This window comes from Cinclus cinclus, chromosome 18, assembly GCF_963662255.1.
Source record: "Cinclus cinclus chromosome 18, bCinCin1.1, whole genome shotgun sequence".
Lineage (NCBI taxonomy): Eukaryota > Metazoa > Chordata > Aves > Passeriformes > Cinclidae > Cinclus > Cinclus cinclus.
Genome location: NC_085063.1, coordinates 12,802,435 through 12,809,293, shown reverse-complemented (window position 1 = coordinate 12,809,293; position 6,859 = coordinate 12,802,435).

Below are 6,859 nucleotides of genomic sequence, written 5' to 3'. Positions count from 1 at the left end.
GCCCGTCCCTGCCCATTCCTGCCCATCCCTGCCCATTCCTGCCTGTCCCTGCCCATTCCTGCCTGTCCCTGCCCATTCCTGCCCGTCCCTGCCCATTCCTGCCCGTCCCTGCCCATTCCTGCCTGTCCCTGCCCATTCCTGCCTGTCCCTGCCCATTCCTGCCCGTCCCTGCCCATCCCTGCTCATTCCTGCCCGTCCCTGCTCATTCCTGCCTGTCCCTGCCCATCCCTGCCCATTCCTGCCCGTCCCTGCCCATTCCTGCCTGTCCCTGCTCATTCCTGCCTGTCCCTGCTCATTCCTGCCTGTCCCTGCCTGCTCCCTGAGCAAAGCCCCTGAGTCTTCCTGCACAGTGCTCCAAGGAGAGGGGAGAGCTGTCTGCAGGGCTCCTGAGCAGGGGAAAGAGAGAGGGGGAACCAGTTTTGACCCCATCACCACTTAATTGAAGAGACCCTTGGGCAGTAATTTTCCAGCCTGAGCCTTTCTAGAACCCAAGGCAGGAATTATTTCCTCTTCTCTCCTGTCTGGTCTTTTGCTTTTGCTACTAATACTGTTACACAGTGCTGTTTTATGCCAAAGCAGTGGGAATATCTACACTTAAAGAAAAAAAAAGGCATAACATCAAGTGTTTGGAATGAATTCCCATTGCAGTTGGGAGAGTCAACAGCAGGATCCCTGTGAGAACACATTGCTTTCTTAACAAATCTCAGTGAAACCCATCACTGCAGGGAGAATCTGTTTCCAGCCACTTTACAAAGGGTTTCTATCCCTGGTCAAGGCTTTTCCTCTCTTAGTGGTGAGGCAGGACTTTGCCTGCACAGCATGGAGGAAAAAACCTTCAATAAAAAAACTCAGGGAAATGCAGCTTGAGTGGGTTAAAAAGCAAGAGCCAGAACACCATGGAGACCCACAGAAGCTGCAGGAAGGGCTTCGATGCTGGAAGGACAGGGATAATCTGAATCTAATTTCTTAACTCCTGTTCCATTTGCAGCACAGAAATTTGTTTCAATTCAAAGGCTTTGCCACCTGTGGTTTCCAAGTGTTACAAAATTGTTTCTTCCATTGAACTAAAAAAAAAACAAAAAAAAAACCCAAAAAGAAAATAAAACCAAAAAAAAACCAAAAACCACCAAATCCCAAAAATTTAAAAATAATCTTTTGCCAATCAGTGGTGCTGCAGTGTCCCCAGATCTCAACAGACATGGAAAGGTAGCTTATTAACAGTTACCCCTGCCTATTCCCACACAATGCACTGGTTGAACTTGATTTCTCTTTCTTTCTTTCTTTCTTTCTTTCTTTCTTTCTTTCTTTCTTTCTTTCTTTCTTTCTTTCTTTCTTTCTTTCTTTCTTTCTTTCTTTCTTTCTTTTTTTTTTTCTCATTTGAAAAGAAATCCCTTTTGGAAAAGGTGGTTTCAGCTGAGTTGTCTTTTTCTGTGGGAAGGTGTTGGTTTCAGCTGCGATTCCAAAAATGTAATTTCGAAACAGTGATTTAAACCAACCCCTGCCCTTTCCCTGCCTCTCCATGCCTGGGGCAAGGTGGATGTATTCCACTTGCATATTTGTGATCCTGAGGTTGGGGCAGGGACATTGCCTGCTCTTAGAAATCTTGTGTTTTGGCATTTATTTGGGTATGAGATGAGAAAGAGGGTTTGGAGCTGCCCAAGCCAGCACTGGGGTCACGTCGTTGGCACAGCCTTAAAATCATCTGACTTCCTACCACACAGAAAAGTGTTCCAAACAAGGCCAGCTGCTTTCCAGCACTGGATCATCCCAGGCTGTCTTTCCAGCAGCAACGCACAGAGGACACCAGGAATCCCACAGAACAAACCACAATCAGGAGGTGAGTGGCACAGTTCCAGAATCAGAGCCAAAGGGGTGGATTTGGGGTTCTCCTCCCTGGGCTGCAATTAAGCTGCTTTCATTCCTTACCAGAGATATTCTCCTGACTGACCATCAGCCTGGGGCTGTGTTGCAAATAACTACACAGGCAGAGTATCCCAGCATCATGCTGAAGCCCACAGGAGCTCCTCATGCCCAAATCAAAGCCATGTGTCCACCACTTGCCCATCCCAAGCAGCTGGAGAAGCTGTTTGTCCAAGCCAGGGGCCACTTTTAACAGTGCTGCCACCTGAAACAAAGAGAAGGGCTGGGGAGAGCAAGGGCTTGGGCAGAGCTGGCAGAAAAACCCAGGGATTAATGACTACACATCCCTTAGCCCCAAGAGGGAACCCAGGGTCTGGGTGAATCTACAGGATATCCATCCTTCAGACACACAAAAGAAAACCCCCTGCAAACAGTCAAGTTTTCAATCGCTTTAATGTGATCACTGCAATTTGACCACAGTTTCCGAAAGGAAATAGAAGTCACACAAACTCTCTGTGCTTAGGATTTGAGTCAATCTACGCAGTTCTTGTTGATTGACGTTATTCAAGTTTAGACCTTCTGACCATCAGTGATGTTCTTGGCTGAAAGGCAGGACCTCGAGTGTTGGACAGAGTGGTGCAAACCAGGAATGCTTCTTCTGGGATTAGAGCTGTGCCACCTGCTCTGCTCAAAAGGAAACAGTTGTACATGCACACACACACACGGAGCATGCAAATGCACCAGGAACCAGCTACAGCTCCACGGGGAGAACACGGGTGGCAATACAGAGGTGGGGCCATGGTTCAGAACGAGGAAGGGGGAACCCATACAAATATCCAAAACGGAGCAGATTCATTTTCCAACATTCCAGAAGAAAATAGGAAAATCAAAATTACATTTTGTTAACAAACCCTGATTTTCTTTTTTTTTCTTTTTTTCTCTTTTTTTTTTTTTTTTTTTTTTTTTTTTTTTTTGGTAACAAAGCAAAAGGTGAAGGCAAATTTTCCAAAGTATTGTAAAATTTATTGTATAAGTATTGCAGCTTTTAGAATGACATATAATTGCCACTATCAGTTACTGTTACACAAGAAGCGTTTACAACAGATTTTTGTAAATTGGCATCAGAGTACATATTCATACTAAAACAGCAAAATATAGATAAGTACTGCATTGCATGTGCTGTCAATAGTTTACATAAGTTTAAATTGAACAGAACTCAGGATACAGGACTGCCTATAACAAACTCCAAAGCCAACACAATGCAACTGGAAGTATAAGAAAATATTAATACAATGAAATGTGTCTATAAGGCAGGCAAATTAGGACTTTAATGTTGTCCTTCATGAGCTTCTATAGTACAGCAAAAATTTGAAGCATGGTTTTTCTGGAAAACTTCTTTATGTTTTTTTTTGTTTGTTTGTTGCTTTTTTTTGTTTTCTTTTTTTTTTTTTTTTTTTTTTTTTTTTTGTAGCTTTGTGCTGTACACAGAAAATCTCTGAGCCGTACAGAGACAGAAGAGATTAAAATTCATTCTGTTGTGGCCTAGCACTGTTAATGCTACACATCTGATTCAGTCTTTTCCCAAGCCTTAGGAAAAACACTGGGCTTTGATTTCTTTATTTTGTTTAATATAGCAGTTAGTGCAATTTTATAATTCAATACACATACAAAAGGGTGATTCTCCAGAAAGCAATTGGATTTCCTCAGACCCCACTTAAGACAGAATGAATTTTGGTAACACTTATGGAAACAACACGCTGGATTAGTAAAGCTGAATCTTCAAACCGGTGTACCCGAGGGTTGTGAAGGGAACACGTGTTTGACCAGTGTCAGCCCCAAATGAAACCCATCCTTCCTCCCCCCCAGAATCAACACAGCCACGTTCCCACTCCAGGCCAGAAAGGTTTGGGGGCACTTTAAGGATGCTGTTTGCCGTACTGTAAGCTAAGAAACTCTGTAAGATGAACAACCCCTTTTAAAGCTAATGCCGCCTAAAACTCTGAGCAAAAAGGCAGGCTAAGGACATGAGGTTGCTAAGCATTAGCAATGCCTTGATTCTTCTGTATTTCTTTAAAAATAAATCACTTTTAAGGGGCCTGAATCTCTGTGCTGGCAGTTGCAGGACACTCTAGCACCGCTCTCCACTGAGCTGCACCAAGGCCAGAGGGAACAGGGCATCAGCGAGGATGTGCAAAGCAAATTCCCTGCCTTGGTGGCAATTCAGGACGTGGGAATGGGGAAGAAATGGACCCCGAGGCAAAAAGTAACATTAAATAGTAGTAATAATAATAATAAAAACAACAACAATAACAATAATAAAAAAGAACAAACCATTATTTCTAAACACCCATTCAGAACTTGGAGTTGATCTGGGCCCCAGATCTGGTATCTGCACTTGAAATACACAGTTCTCAGGACTGCAAAGAGAGGGATGGACAAAAGAAAGACAAAAGATAACAACTGAGCTCTGCTGAGGAGCTGCACCCACTGCCTGGGACCTGGGGCTCTCCCCGCTGGAGCTGCAGCAGACCAGGGAAAGGTGGGAGCTTGGGGTTTGTGCATGGATGGGCTGAAAGGCATCATTTGCAACAGAAATTTGGTGTTGATGAGCCACCTCCTTTCACACTCATTAAACTCCCCAGTCTAGAGAAAGAGGTAAATGAAACTGGACCCAAGAATTTAACAAACTGATCGATCACTCAACCACGGAGCTTGGGGGTGACATTAGACAAATAAAAGTTCACACTGGGAGAGGACTGGGGAGGGAGGAAAACAAAAATAGGGGGGAAAGAAAAAGAGAATTGGTTGAAATTTTGAGGACTTTCAAGCATGAGAGCTGGGTTCAATTGCACTGCATCTTCAGACCCTCTCCCACTACCCCTCTGTGCCTATCCAGCCCCTGCCCACTTCCCTGACTTTTCCACGGGGTTTGGTGGCCAGGTGACACCCTGTGACAAGACAATCTCTGGTCGCCACACCACCTCTTTACTCACTGCTCAGTTTTAAACATGTGATGCATATTCCACCCAAAAATCTGCTGAGGTAACCGTATTTTTTTAATAGCAAACAAAACTAGTTCAGACCACTCAACAACCCCCCCTCCCTCCCCAGAAAAACAAACCAAAAAAAAACAAAACAACAAACACCCAACCCCAACAACACTATTCACGTATTTTGGCTCAAGAGGGCAGTAGATATTATATTTCGCTTTCTCTTTTGGTTGGTATCTCATTTACAATATCCACCACAGATTCCTACCTCCCCGGGTAGGATAATGTGCATAAAACGTGTTCAAGTTCCCTAAGAACAGTCGGAGCAGAGCAGCGGCCAAGGGAGCAGCAGGTGTGGCCAGGCACAGGGAGCTGCTCCTGGAAAAAGGGACGGGAAAAGTGAATGCAAGGTCCAAAGGAGCAAGAGACCAGACGCTGGTTACTTGTAATGCTAATGATGATTTTGTATCCCCCTCTCTTAGAAGGGAGGGTTACTGTTTCTTTAATAAGGCACTAAATAGACATGTTACATAAAGGAAAGATACATTTTAGAAACTGGTACAAATTCAGTTTTGTACCTTTCATGACGTACTAGATTTATTCCTTTGCATTGCTTTTTTGTGGCTTTTTTTTCTTTTCTTTTTTCTTTTTTTTTTTCTTTTTTTTTAGGTCATCAAAATTTAGGTTACGTGACTGTAAAACTATGAAGATTTCAAGAGCTGTGGAAAAGCAGTTTGAAGTATTGAGAAGGTACAGGACTATTTCTAGGCAGAAATAAAATTAAAAAAACAAAAAGCAAAAAAATAACGATCAAACTTCAAGTTCAGCTATTCATCATCTTCTTTAAAATATATATAAATATTGTTCAAATGGTCAGAACTTCAAAATCGTTCTCATGGTTATGTTTTTTTTTTCTTTTTCAAGTAATAAAAAAGTTGCTTAAAAACAATAATTATTGCCTTTATATCTTTCATTTATGTCACTCTACTAGATAGCATCCTGCAGGAAATCAAATCACACCCCGTTGTAAAATCCTCACTCTCTGTGGCTCCCTACAGACCCTTCCTCGCACTCAGAGAGATGGGACCCACAATGGGATTTTTTCCCTTTTGCCTTCTCCCCCCTCGCTCTCTCAGGTTTTCCACTCACTCACAAATTCACCACCAGGGTGAGGCCCCTACCAGACACCGAGGTGACGGAAAATGTCAACAAGAGCAGAGCAAGACAAAACGCTTCCAAAACCAAGATAAATTAACCACGTGCAACGCCCGGCGGCGGAGGGCAGCGGGACCTGGGGGGGAGGACATCCCAGAAGAGGTAAGGGGTGGGGGTTTGCTTCTAAAGCCTTAAGCATTATTTTTGTAGCCTTTAATTAACACAACACAGGAGCGGATTCATTCCCATCTACTGTACCTGGTGCCTCTTTAGCTGGAATAACAAATGTAAAAAATAGCGACAACCAGGGATGGCAGAGCCGCGGGACACGGCTGCGCCCGCTTATCCCAAACTGAGGTTTGGGAGGTTGAAACAAAATGAAAATGATGTTCACCACCACCACACTTTCCACCTTGTCCTTTCAACGAGACATTTAAACCCAGCTGAAGGGCAGCCAGTGGGTGCGTTACCAGTTCCTCACATTGACTTTCACAACCACTGCTTTGGCTCCAACACAGCCCTTCAGTTGAACATGGAAAGAAATAAACCGAAAAACACTTTTGTTCCTTCAGACACAGAAGTTTATTCTCAACCCCCACCACCCTCCCCTCCAAAAAAGTTAGCGGTTGTCCAAAAAAAAAAAAAAAAATCAAGTATTTTTTGCCTGCTTCAGTCATTCCTGACTGCAGGAAGCAGGGAGTTTTCATATTACCTTGTTACTCCAATAATCCTAGCGGATGACAAACAGACACACACCAACTCCTCTTGCTTTGTAGGGAATGTATAAAAGCTGTGGCTGTCGGCCACGCACAGGGACTCTGGAAATTAAGGATTTGCATAAGCTGCAGTCTCGC